We start from the raw sequence: 12107 nt of genomic DNA, 5'->3' as shown, positions 1-12107 counted from the left end.
GTTGTATCAGGACAGAATTACATGCAGCTAGGATACATTACATGGAAAAATAGCACACTGACACCCATGGACCAGACCCACACGTGGCTTCTGGAATGAGATATTGAAAAGCACTTGGCCTCATTCAACAAGATCCAACAAGTCTCGAAGAAGGGAAAGAATTGGTCATGCTAATGCTAAAGGACGACCTGTGAATATGCAGGTCAATCCGTATTTAAAGCTTAATACTACACACATCAAAGTAATTCACTTTAAAATGAATTTTTTGTTCGTCACCAGCAAAAAAGTACTTGGAAAACTGTTTGTAGTGGCAACATGGATTAATAATAAGTGTATGAGGGAGAAATGTTGACAGTGAGTCCAGAGGGTTTGTTCATTGAAAGCATAGGGTGGGTTATCAGGGGCCAGTGGTGGTGGCAGGGATGCTAGGGAAGTCAATTGTCAGGATTGGTGGAAACATGCTAGGATGCAGAGGGAATAATAACTCGGAAGGGGAGGCACCTTAAGGTGTAAGGATGGGAGCTGGTAGAGAGTGGAAAGGCAAGGGGTACTGCAGGAAGTGGAGTTTCATTGATAGTCTCCACTTGCGTATGCAGGTTCAAGTTTAATTTGATATGATTTGATTTTGATTTATTGTAGTCACGTGTACCAATGCACAGTGAAAGGCTTAGTTTTGCATGCAATATAGGCAGATCATAGCAAAAGAGGACATACAGATCATAGTGTGCTTAGACAGAATAAGGCATGCAAGGTTACAACTGCACAGGAGGTGCACAAAGCAAGATCATCATTAGCAAGATCAACATTATTCGAAGTTAGAGAGTCTATTCAGCTGTTGTGGGGATTGAAGGAGGCATGCCGGATACAGAGGGGATGATAATTCTGGAGGGGAGGCACCTCAAGATGTAAGGATGGGAGCTGATAGAGGCAGGGAAGGCAGGGAAGAAGCTCTCCTTAAACCTGTTAGTGTGTGTGTGTGTGTGTGTGTGTGTGTGTGTGTGTGTGTGTGTGTGTGTGTGTGTGTGTTCAAGCTTCTGTATTGTCTGCCTGACAGATGAGGTTAGAAGAGAGCATTACCAGGGTTGGAGGGGTCTTTGTTGATATTGGTAGCCTTTCTGCGACAAGCAGAAGTGTACATGGAGTCCATTGATGGGAGGTTGGCTTCCGTGATGGGCTGGGCTGTGCACACAACTTTCTGAAGTTTTTTACAGTCCTGGGCAGAGCAGTTGCCATACCAGGTTGTTATGCACTCAGATAGAATGCTTTCTATGATGCATGTGTAAACACTGGTGAGGGTGCTTATGGACATACCGAATTTCCTGAGCCTCCGAAGGAAGAAGAGGCATTGTTGTGCCTTCTCGACTGTCACATCAAAGTAGGTGGTCCAGGACGGATTGTCAGTTATTGTCACTCCGAGGAATCTGACGCTCTTGACCCTCTCCACCTCAGCTCCGTTCATGTAGATAAGGGCGTGTCCTCCTCCTTTCTGCCTAAAGTCAATGATCAATTAGACTTTTGGAAATGTACAATACGGAAACAGACCCTTCTTTCCATCTCGCCCATGCTGACCAGATATGCTAAATTAATCTAGTCCTATTTGCCAGCACTTGGCCCATATCCCTTTAAATGCATATACCTATCCAGATGTCTTTTAAGTGTTGCAATTGTTCCAGCCTCTACTACTTCCTCTGGCAGCTCATGCCATACACACACCATCATCTGGGTGAAAAAGCTGCCCCTAAGGTCCCTTTTAACTTTGTCTCCTCTCACGATAAACCTATGTCCTCAAGTTCTGGGCACCCCCACCCCAGGGAAAAGACCTTGTCTATTTACTCTATTCATGCCCCTCCTGATTTTATAAACCTCGATAAGGTCACCCCTCAGCCTCTGATGCTCGATGGAAAACAGCCCCAGCCTGTTCAGCCTCTCCCTATAGCTCAAATCCTCCTGGCAACATCCATGTAAATCTTTTCTGAACCCTTTCAAGTTTCACAACATCCTTCCTATAGGAGGGAGACCAGAATTGCACGCAGTATTCCAATAGTGGCCTAACCAATGTCCTGTACTTTCTTTCGTTTTGCCATCATTGAGACAGAGGTTCTTATCATTGCACCATGTCACCAAGCCCTTTATCTCCTTCCTGTATTCAGATTCATTGTTGTTTGATAGCAGTCCTACCACGGTGGTGTCATCAGCAAACTTGTAGATGGCATTTGTTCAGAATTTGGCAACACAGTTATGAGTGAACATGGAGTACAGTAGGGGGCTGGGAACACATCCTTGCAGGGGGTTAGTGTTGAGGGTTATTGTGAAGGAGGTGCATTTGTCTATTTTCCCTGATTGCAGTCTGTGAGTCCTAAAGCTGAGAATCCAGTTGCAGAGGGCTGAGCCAAGACCTAGGTCTTGGAGATTTGAGGATGGTCTGGAGGGGATTATGGTGTTGAAAGCTGAGCTGAGCTGGATGAGTAGGAGCCTGACCTAGGTCTCCTTGTTCTCCAGATATTCCAGGGATGAGTGTGGGGCTTGGGAAATGGCATCTAGTGTGGACCTATTTCACTGGGAGGGCAAATTGTAGGGGACTGAGGAAGGCTGGGAGGCTTGAATTGATGTAGGCCATGACCAGCCTCTTGAAGCACTTCATGAATATGGAGGTCAGAGCCACTGGGTGGTAGCCATTAAGGCACATTGCGTGTGTGTTTTCTATGGTAATAGGATGATGGTGATCTCTTTGAAGCATGTGGGGACCTCAGCTTGTAGAAGGGAGAGGTTGAGGTGTAAGTGAAGGCTAGTCCGCACATGATCTAAGTGTACGGCTTGAACCTCCGTCCAGGCCAGTCGCTTTCCAAGGGTTGACTCTCAGGAAGACCGAGAGTCTGTGGTGGTGATGGAGGGAACAGGAGCATCCAGGCCTGTCGGGGCAGGTGATACCATGCTGCTAGCATTCTGCTTGAACTGAGCATAGAAAACATTGAGCGCATTAGAGAGGGATGTGATTTGTCCGCTATTTTCCTCTCCTTTATTTTGTATCCCGTTATGTTGTGTAGGCGGCCAGTGTCCGTATGGTTGGTTTGGGCCTCTAACCTGGTCCAGTACTGCCTGTTGGCATCTCTGATGGTTTTGCAGAGGTCATATCTGGATTTCCTGTATATGTCTGGGTGGTCCAACTTGAAAGCTGCACACCTGGCCTTCAGTAGGCAATGGATTGGGGACCATCCGATTGACTTCTTTGGTACACAGTCCTCCACATACTTGCTAATGAAACCTATGGCAGAGGTGGCGTACTCATCTAGGTTGTCTGCTGAATTCTTGAACATGGTCCAGTCCAGTTCCAAGCAGTCCTGGAAAAGCTCTTCTGCTGCCTCAGATCAGCATTGTGCTACTTTCTGTGAAGGATCCTCCTGTTTCAGCTTCTGCTTGTACGCTGGGAGGAGGAACACAGGATCGTGATCTGATTTTCCGAAGTGTGGACAGGGAATGGAGCCATAGGTTTCTTTGATGGTTGTGTAGCAGTAGTCCAGGATAATTGGTCCTCTGGTGGAGCAGGAGATGTTTTGCTGTGACTTTGGTAGCACCCTCGAGGTTGGCCTGGTTGAATATCCTCTCCAGAGTGTTTGTGGCCGGGATACTATTGTGATTGGGGGAAGTGGGATACTGCTGTGAACAGGGAGCGGTTATTCTGGTAAGGAGGCTATCTATCTTGTTTTCCTAGATGAGAGTGTCCATGGGTCATTCATTGTAGGCCTGAACACCCTTCCCATCCCCACCTGCCTGCCATACTAGTTGTTGAAGCCCATAAAGCCTGCCCTCTCATTATACAGGACTAGCCAAGTTATCAGATAATTATATGGAAATAAGGCTCATATCATGACCTGTCAAGAGTGCTCTTCAGTTGGTGTATTCTCTTTCTGCAGTGTCAGCCATGACTCAGTGGTTGGCACTGTATGTTTGTGACAGTTGCCTAACACCAGAGACTTCAGTATGTTGTCCAGGTCAATGCTCCAGGACAGTATTGTATTTACCTTTTGTATGAGACATTACACCAAGGTCCTATCTGTTCCCTTAAGTTGGTGTAAGTGGTCCCACATAATAGTTTGAAGATGAGCCAGTAATTTTTTTCCCAATAATGTCACTACTGTTTATCCTCATCCAACATCACTAATTTCATAGAATCCCTATGGTGTGGAAGCAGGCCGTTCGGCCCATCAAGTCCACACTGACCCTCCAAAGAGACCCAGACTCTATCCTTGTAACACTGCATTTCCTTGGCTAACCCACCTAGCCTGGACCTCCCTGAATACTATGGGTGATTTAGCACGGGCAACCCGCCTCACCAAAATATCACTGTGGGAGGAAACCACATAGACACAGGGAGAATGTGCATACTCCACACAGCCAGTCACCAAGGGTGAGATTGAACCTGAGTCCCGAGCACTGTAAGACAGCAGCATTAATCACTGAGCCAACATGCTGGCCCCTGTGAAATAGAGATAGATTACTTACAGTGTGGAACCTGCACATTTTTGGACTGTGGGTGGAAACCTGCACAGAATCAGAGCGAATGTGCAAACTCTATCACCGTGCCACCCTACTATAGTGCAGATTGATACTTGCAAATGGCTGAATTATTGTAGCATGTACAGAACTGTTTGTGCAGTCGAGGTGATGCACATGTTTGAATAATGCACTTGTAGTTGATTTGATTCCCTCCTCTTGCATTCTGATAAAGATATTTCTTGGTCATAGACAAATCTTTCAAAACAATCTGCAGGAGAGTCTTGACTTGAAACTTTAAAATTATTTTCTACCCCCTTCTCAAAACCGAAGTGTTTAAATGTGTATTTTAATCAAGTGTATACCAGTCATTTCCTGAGTTGGATTTCTGACCAGTGCCTCTTCCAAATCTTTTTTTGAAAACAGATTTACATTTGTGATTTTATTTTGGAGGAGATGCAATAAAGTCGCTTTTTGTTATCTTAGTAAATCCTGGATGTTGGTGAGGGGGCAGAAAGTGAGGTTCATTTTGATTCTCCTCACTGGGTACAATTTCAGAACACTTCCTTTTTTATACCATGTAGTTTGCACAGAATTTATCTGGCCATTATTGAATTACTATTTGTGGGGTCTTGCTATGAGCAAATTGGCCTCCCCAGTTTCCTACATTACAACAGTAACTTCAGAAGGGATGTGATGAATAAAGAATGCAAGATAACTGATATCTCAGATACAGTGTCAACATGGTTGCTATGTTGTTTACAAATAGGAAATGTACTGTTACAGGGAAGCCTTTTCACAATGGAGAGATACTGTAGGAGTGATTACTTCTGTGTTCCCAGGGTGTACAGGGTACACAGCCAGAAAGCTGAACCTACATGCAACCCCCGCTCCTTTTGCAAGCGTCTGCAAAATCACTCTGACATGCAACACCACTACCTGCTGCTTTTCTGCCGAGGCCTGTGGTAACAGGGTTAACATACTACAGTCTGTACCAAATAAGGACAGCTGTGCGTCTTTGGCTTATTATAAAACTGACACACCGAACAGACATTTTGCATGAGTCAAACACCATCTGTAAAAACATAGATCCAAATATAACAGCACAAACGATTAATATACTTTCAGGCCAGGCGTCTGACTTGCACAATTTTGACTTTAAACTGACAGAGCTCAAGATACTGGACTATTCCAATTTCACTTTGTCATTCCAATTTTTTTTTTCCATTTCCTGGAGGTAGTGAATCACCATAGCACCATGGTCTTACAACTGCTGTGTCTCTTTGATACCTCGTCCAAGCCTTGTCGTTATCTGTTGTGAGGCTACGTGGGGACAGAGGTGGTCATAACACAGCCAACACCTGTTCCATCCGTTTGTAGGTATTTTTAATTAAACACAAATCCCTACAGAGTGGAAGTAAGCCATTCAGGCCATTGAATCCACACTGACCTTCTGAAGGACATCCCGCCCAGACCCAACCTATCCCCGTAACACTGTATTTCCCATGGCTAGTTTCCAGCCTGCCCACAATGGGCAATTTAGTATGGCTAATCCACCTAACATCTTTGGACTGTGGGAGGAAACCAGAGCCCCCAGAGAAAACCCATGCAGACACAGGGAGAATGTGCAAACTCCTCACAGACAATGCTGGAATTGAACCCAGGTACCCGGTGCTGTGAGGCAGCAGTGCTAACTACTGAGCCACTGTGCCACCAATTAGTTTGTTAGAGATGTCATACCTACATCTGGAACAGATGGGAGTTGAGCCTGGGCCTCCTGGATCAGAGATAGGCACAATTAGACAGAGACAGCTGGTGGTGATTTAACCTGACAGTCACAGTGACAGTCACAGTCACAAAGGGAGAGGTTGAGAAAAAGAGTTTGTCTTGGTAATCTCAGCCGGTGATGTGAATTGAACTCCTGCTATCATCATCACATTACTTTGTGAACCAACTGTCCAGGTAAAAACAAGGACTGCAGATGCTGGAAACCAGATTCTAGATTAGAGTGGTGGTGGAAAAGCACGGCAGGTCAGGCAGCATCTGAGGAGCAGGAAATTTGACGTTTCAGGCAAAAGCCCTTTATCAGGAATAGAGGAATCATGGAACCAACTGTCCAGCCAACTGAACTAAACCAATACCTGTAGGGACACTATCACTGTGCCACAAGAGCCTATTTTCTCACCTATTTGTAAATGCTGATCTCCCAAAGGCTGGTTAGTTCTTAGGGTCAGTAGATTTGCAGAAGGCATTTTTAACATTCCATTCCACTGCCTGTGAAGAGATGAGGCATCCAGGGCACTTTTGGATCTGGTTTGCCCAGTTAAATGAATTGGTTTCAGTCTCCCTAGGGTAATGTGAACAGAGAGGGGTTGCTCCCAATTGCTCCCAATTAATCTGCTATGAACAGAACTGCAGTGGAACATTTATTAAGTTCAAAGGTGGCTCATCTGTGAAGCCCCTCACAGTCAAATTGCCCAACCCTAATCTCACATTTGGAAGGTTGCCATGCGAAGTTACAGCCCAGCCTGAGACATCACCATTGTGGTGAGGTGGGAAAATGAGAGGAGAAACCAAAGCCCTTTATTCAATGGATGAGGTTGTAAGCACTAACTAGGTAAACAGAACTGCATGGTAGCTCTGTGGGATGTCAAAATCAAAAATGTCATTTGTTTTATCTTTTTACTCTCTGCAAAGACAGTATTAAATGGATTGAGATCCCTTTATATGTGTTTATAGATAATTGTTTTATGAATAAAATGTACTTTTTGCAATAAAAAAGAGTAGATTACAAAACCACAGGCCAATCAGCCTTTCAAATCTGTTTGGCCTTTCAATTAGATATTTGGGCTGAAAGGGTTAAACTAGGAGAGTTGGTGTTAACTAGGTTTGTATTCTTTGGAATACAAAAGTTTATGGGGTGATGTTGGGGTAGAAGGACAGAAAATTCTGCTCGTGAGGAGTCAAGGGCTAATTGTAAAATCAGAACCAGTCAATTTGCAAGAGAAGTTGGAAACCACTTCTAAATACCATGGTTGAAAGAAGAGGGGCACTCTCTCACACAAAAAAAGTGCCAACTCGATTGATCAGATTAAATATGCAATTGATCAATTTTTGCTAGTTTAGGGTATTAAAGGTTATTGAGCCAAGGCACATCAATGGAGTCACAATACTCACCCGGTGTGATCTCTTAGAATGGAGGAACAGGGTTAAGGGCTATCTGCTGTTCCTTACCTTTTACTGCGGCTGATCATTTCCCCAACTAAGGAAAATCTATTCATCCCAGTGTGGACAGTGAGAGCCTTTTCCCTTGGATGGTGATGGCTAGCATGACGGGACATAGCTTTAAATTGAGGGGTGATAGATGTAGGACAGATGTCAGAGGTAGGTTCTTTACTCAGAGAACAGTAGGGGCATGGAATGCCCTGCCTGCAACAGTAGTAGACTCGCCTACTTTAAGAGCATTTAAATGGTCATTGGATAAACATATGGATGAGAATGGAATAGTGTAGAACAGATAGGCTTCAGATTGGTTTCACAGGTCAGTGCAACACCGAGGGCTGAAGGGCCTGTACTGTGCTATAATATTCTATGTTCTTTTTAAAAGTATTTTAGCACCCACCGACCTTTTGGGAAGTGGAGTTATAAATGATCACTCCCCTTTGTGTAAAAACTGCTTTTCAATTTCAGTTCAAACTATAATTTTAACATTGTGCCCTCACAGCCATAAGGCATTCCTTTAGCCATCATGCTGTTTCATGTTATGCTTCACTGTCATCAGTCTTTAATGGGCCACTTTCCCCATCACTGATACTTTATATTGATCAAAATGATCACTGTTTGGTAAATCTCAAGTTAAATGGCCAACTCTGTGATTGCAGCAAAAAAAATACTCCTCAAATTATATGGAATTTGAAGCACAGAAACTGGTTTTCCATGTTATGCTGGTGTTTACGCTCTTAATTATCTTCCTTCCACCTTATATACTATATCTCCATTCTTAACGTATTCTTAAAATCCAATTGATCAGATATTGCTTCATCTGATATTGTTTACTCAACAGACGTGACCCATGCCAGCACAATACTATTTGTTATATAGGACTGTAGCTGTACACCTATCCATAATCTTGGTCAGATAAGTCATTAACATTATGGTAATTTCTGTCTATTCCCTGGTTTCAGGTGAACAATGGTGTTATAGTGTTAATGTCACAGAACTAGTAAACCAGAACTCCAGGATAATGCACTGAGGACATACGTTTGAATTTCATCTTGATATTTGAATTCATTAGAAATCTAGTATTAAAAGCCAATAAAAAGAAGTGTGGTTTATGTGTGGCTCCAGACCCATAGCAGTGTGGTTAACCGGCTTCTGAAATAGCCTACAACGCCAGGCAGTTCAAGAGCAAGTAGAGATTGTCAACAAATGCTGCCAGCAACATTAAAATCCCATGAAATTAAAGAAATTAAAGACTTCATTGCACAACCAAAGGAGAAACACCTCTGCTCCAGTAAAGGTTCGCACACACCAAGCAGTACAAAGAAATGAAGGAAAACTGAGTGAGGGAACAAGGTTGTACGTGTTATAAAACAGCTCACAGTCCAAGTGGATCTACTTTTAATAAAAGCCAAATACCGTGGATGCTGGAAATCTAAAATAAACACGGTGAAGACTAGAGAAACTCAGCAGTTGGGAAGAAGACTCAAAATGTTAACCCTATCTCTAGCCACAGATGTGGCCAGACCTGTTGAGCTGCTCCAACCTTCTCTGTGCTTGGTATTGATCTTGTCATAGACTCATACAGCACAGAAACAGACCCTTTGGTCCAACCTGTCCATGCCAACCATAATCCCAACTTAACCTAGTCCACCTACCAACCTTGACCCAATGTAAAGTGTCTTCCAAAACTATTTGTCTTGATGAGGCTAGTGAAATGACAACCACAAATATGTTGTCCAGGGTGTGACTGTCAGGTTTTCTCTCTATCCTTGAAGGAGGTAATTATTGCCAACATATGGCCACACAGGAATTAATCCATGCCCTCCTTGCCTATGGGTGCAGACGATGGGTGGGGTGAGGAGCAGAATCCAATCTTTTCTCCGGTGCCTTCCACACTTTGAAGAGGCTTTATTAGTTAGCTAACAAGAGCAGGGTTTAATTTCTCCCTTTCCTATATCTAGGGATGGAATGAGTAGGATGAAGCTGCCTTTATGTTTATCAGATTGCATAGAAAATTGGTATATTCTTGGCTTTGAATCAGAAGCTGTTGATTCAAGTCCCACCTTTGAGACTCAAGTAGCGTAATCCAGATTGAACCCCACCCTCCCCCACTCCCCCACTCCCCCACCCCAGTGTAGCATCAAGAGAATGCTGCACTGTTGGAGGTTTTATTTATGAGATGAGGCGTTCATTTGAGGCCCCACATGGCCTCTCAGATACTTGTAAAGGAATCCGTTGAATGATTTTGAAGAAGAGTAAGGGAATCCTTCCCAGTGCACTGCCCAATATTTATCCTTCAAGATACAATGAAAAAATATGATCTGATCATCATCTCATACCTATTTGTGAGACCTCACTATGCACACATTGGCTGTCTTATTTATTATGACAGTGACTACACTTCAAAAATGCTTTATTGTCCGTGAGCATTTTAGCACATTCTGATATTGTGTGAGGTGCTGTATCAATGTCATGCTGTACAAATCATAGAATCCAACAGTATGGAAGCATGCCCTTTGGCCCATTGAGTCTGCACTAAGCCTCTGAAGAGGATCCCACCCAGAATCACCCTATCCCTGTAACTCCACATTTCCCATGGCTAGCTCATCTAACCTGCACATCTTTGGACTGTGGGAGGAACTGGAGCCCGGAGGAAACCAACACAGACACAGGGAGAACATGCAATCTTCACACAGACAATTGCTCAATGTTGGAATCAAACCTGGCTGTCTGATGCTGAGGCAGCAGTGCTAACTACTGAGCCACCACGCTGCCACAAAAGCCGCATAAAGGTTTTTTTCTCTTTAATACAGACTGTCCCCAGGTTGCAAAGAGGTTCTGTCGATTCACAAGTTGACTTGTATGCAAGTCAGAACACGATGCAAGACAATGAAAAATGGCCACGCACAATTTCATCTGAGAGATATGTAAAATTACACTCTGTAAGGGATCACGATTGTAAGTCAGACGTGCATAAGTTAGGGACACCCTGTACTTGTTGAGGCACTCATATCAAAAAGATATGGAGACCTAATGCTGACTGCTGCCATGGTTCCTGGGGCAGTTGGTAAATCAGGAGAAAGCCACTTCCCGAGGACAATCCACGATGATGTTGAAAGTATGGGAATCTTCTCAGCTACCATGTAATGATAATTCCAAATGCAAGATTTCAGGAGATGACAGCACTATGAAGGAAACACAACATTCGTGCAGCAAGGTAACAATTTACTCATAGCTTATAAAATCAACTAGAGATGCAATAGGTAACATCAATCCAATCATATAGTCAAGTATTATCCAATATGCCAGCTATTCTTTGCTGATTGAAAATGCAGATAAGACTAATTGCTTTTCTGATTAATAAATTAAAAATTACATAATTGGCTCCCTTATTGGACATGTGATCGCAATACTCGTTTGCAAGGTAAATACAAGTGATGCTAAACAGGCTTTGCATGCAAATATCCAATTGGCTGTACTGCTTGCAGTTAGAGTCATACAATATGGAAACAGACCCTTCGGTCCAACTAGTCCATGCCAACCAAGTTTCCCAAACTAAAACTAAAAACTATGTGTTTGATCCATATCTCTCCAAACCTTTCTTATTCATGTTTTTTAAAGCTTTAACCCTACATGTATCCACCACTTCCTCTGGAAGTTCGTTCCACACATGAGCCACTCTCAGCAATCAGGCCTTCACCTACATGCACTGGAGGAACAGGAAGCAGCAGCTAGGAATGAGCAATGGCGTTCATTGTCTAGAAGCTGCATCAGTGCAGAAAATCCTGTGACTTGTCTGTCTGCCTCCATGAATAGGTTGGTGGCTCCAATGGAAGGCCAGGCCCAGCACCCTCAGTGGCTGCCAGAGGAGCATACACACTGACGATTTACTGCCCCAGCCACTGGTGCTCAGAACAGAAGGCATGGCAGCAGGAGATGGAAAACTTGGTCCATACTGCAGGTGTCCTTTCCCCACAAGGAAACAGAGCAATGCCATGAGGCAGCCAGCTGCAGGAGGAGTCACAAAGAGAGACCTATCTAGCCCTATTCCCGAACAACTGAAACAGATGCCAATTTGCAGCCTATGTAATAGGCAGGTGAATTATTTGTACTGAGATAAAATCAAAAAAGTCACAGTGATGTGGTGATTGGAAAACTGTTCAGCTGTGTGGGAATACACTTCCGGATATGAAAAAAAAATGCATGTGACCTTTAAACTTTTTGTGTAATTGTTGGAAATGTAAAACAAAATGCAGAGTGTGCAAGACTCTTTTCACCAATGAGCACTTTACTTCCTTGATTACTGAATGATGGTAAATTTTTGTTCAGTAATGCATGGTACACAAGCGATGTACATTTATCTGTATTGAAAATTAGCCTACTGAGCCCTGAAT

The sequence above is a fragment of the Chiloscyllium punctatum genome, chromosome 33 (genome assembly GCF_047496795.1).
Source record: "Chiloscyllium punctatum isolate Juve2018m chromosome 33, sChiPun1.3, whole genome shotgun sequence".
Classification (NCBI taxonomy): domain Eukaryota; kingdom Metazoa; phylum Chordata; class Chondrichthyes; order Orectolobiformes; family Hemiscylliidae; genus Chiloscyllium; species Chiloscyllium punctatum.
The sequence above is the reverse complement of the archived record's forward strand: the minus strand, read 5'-3'. Positions refer to the sequence as shown.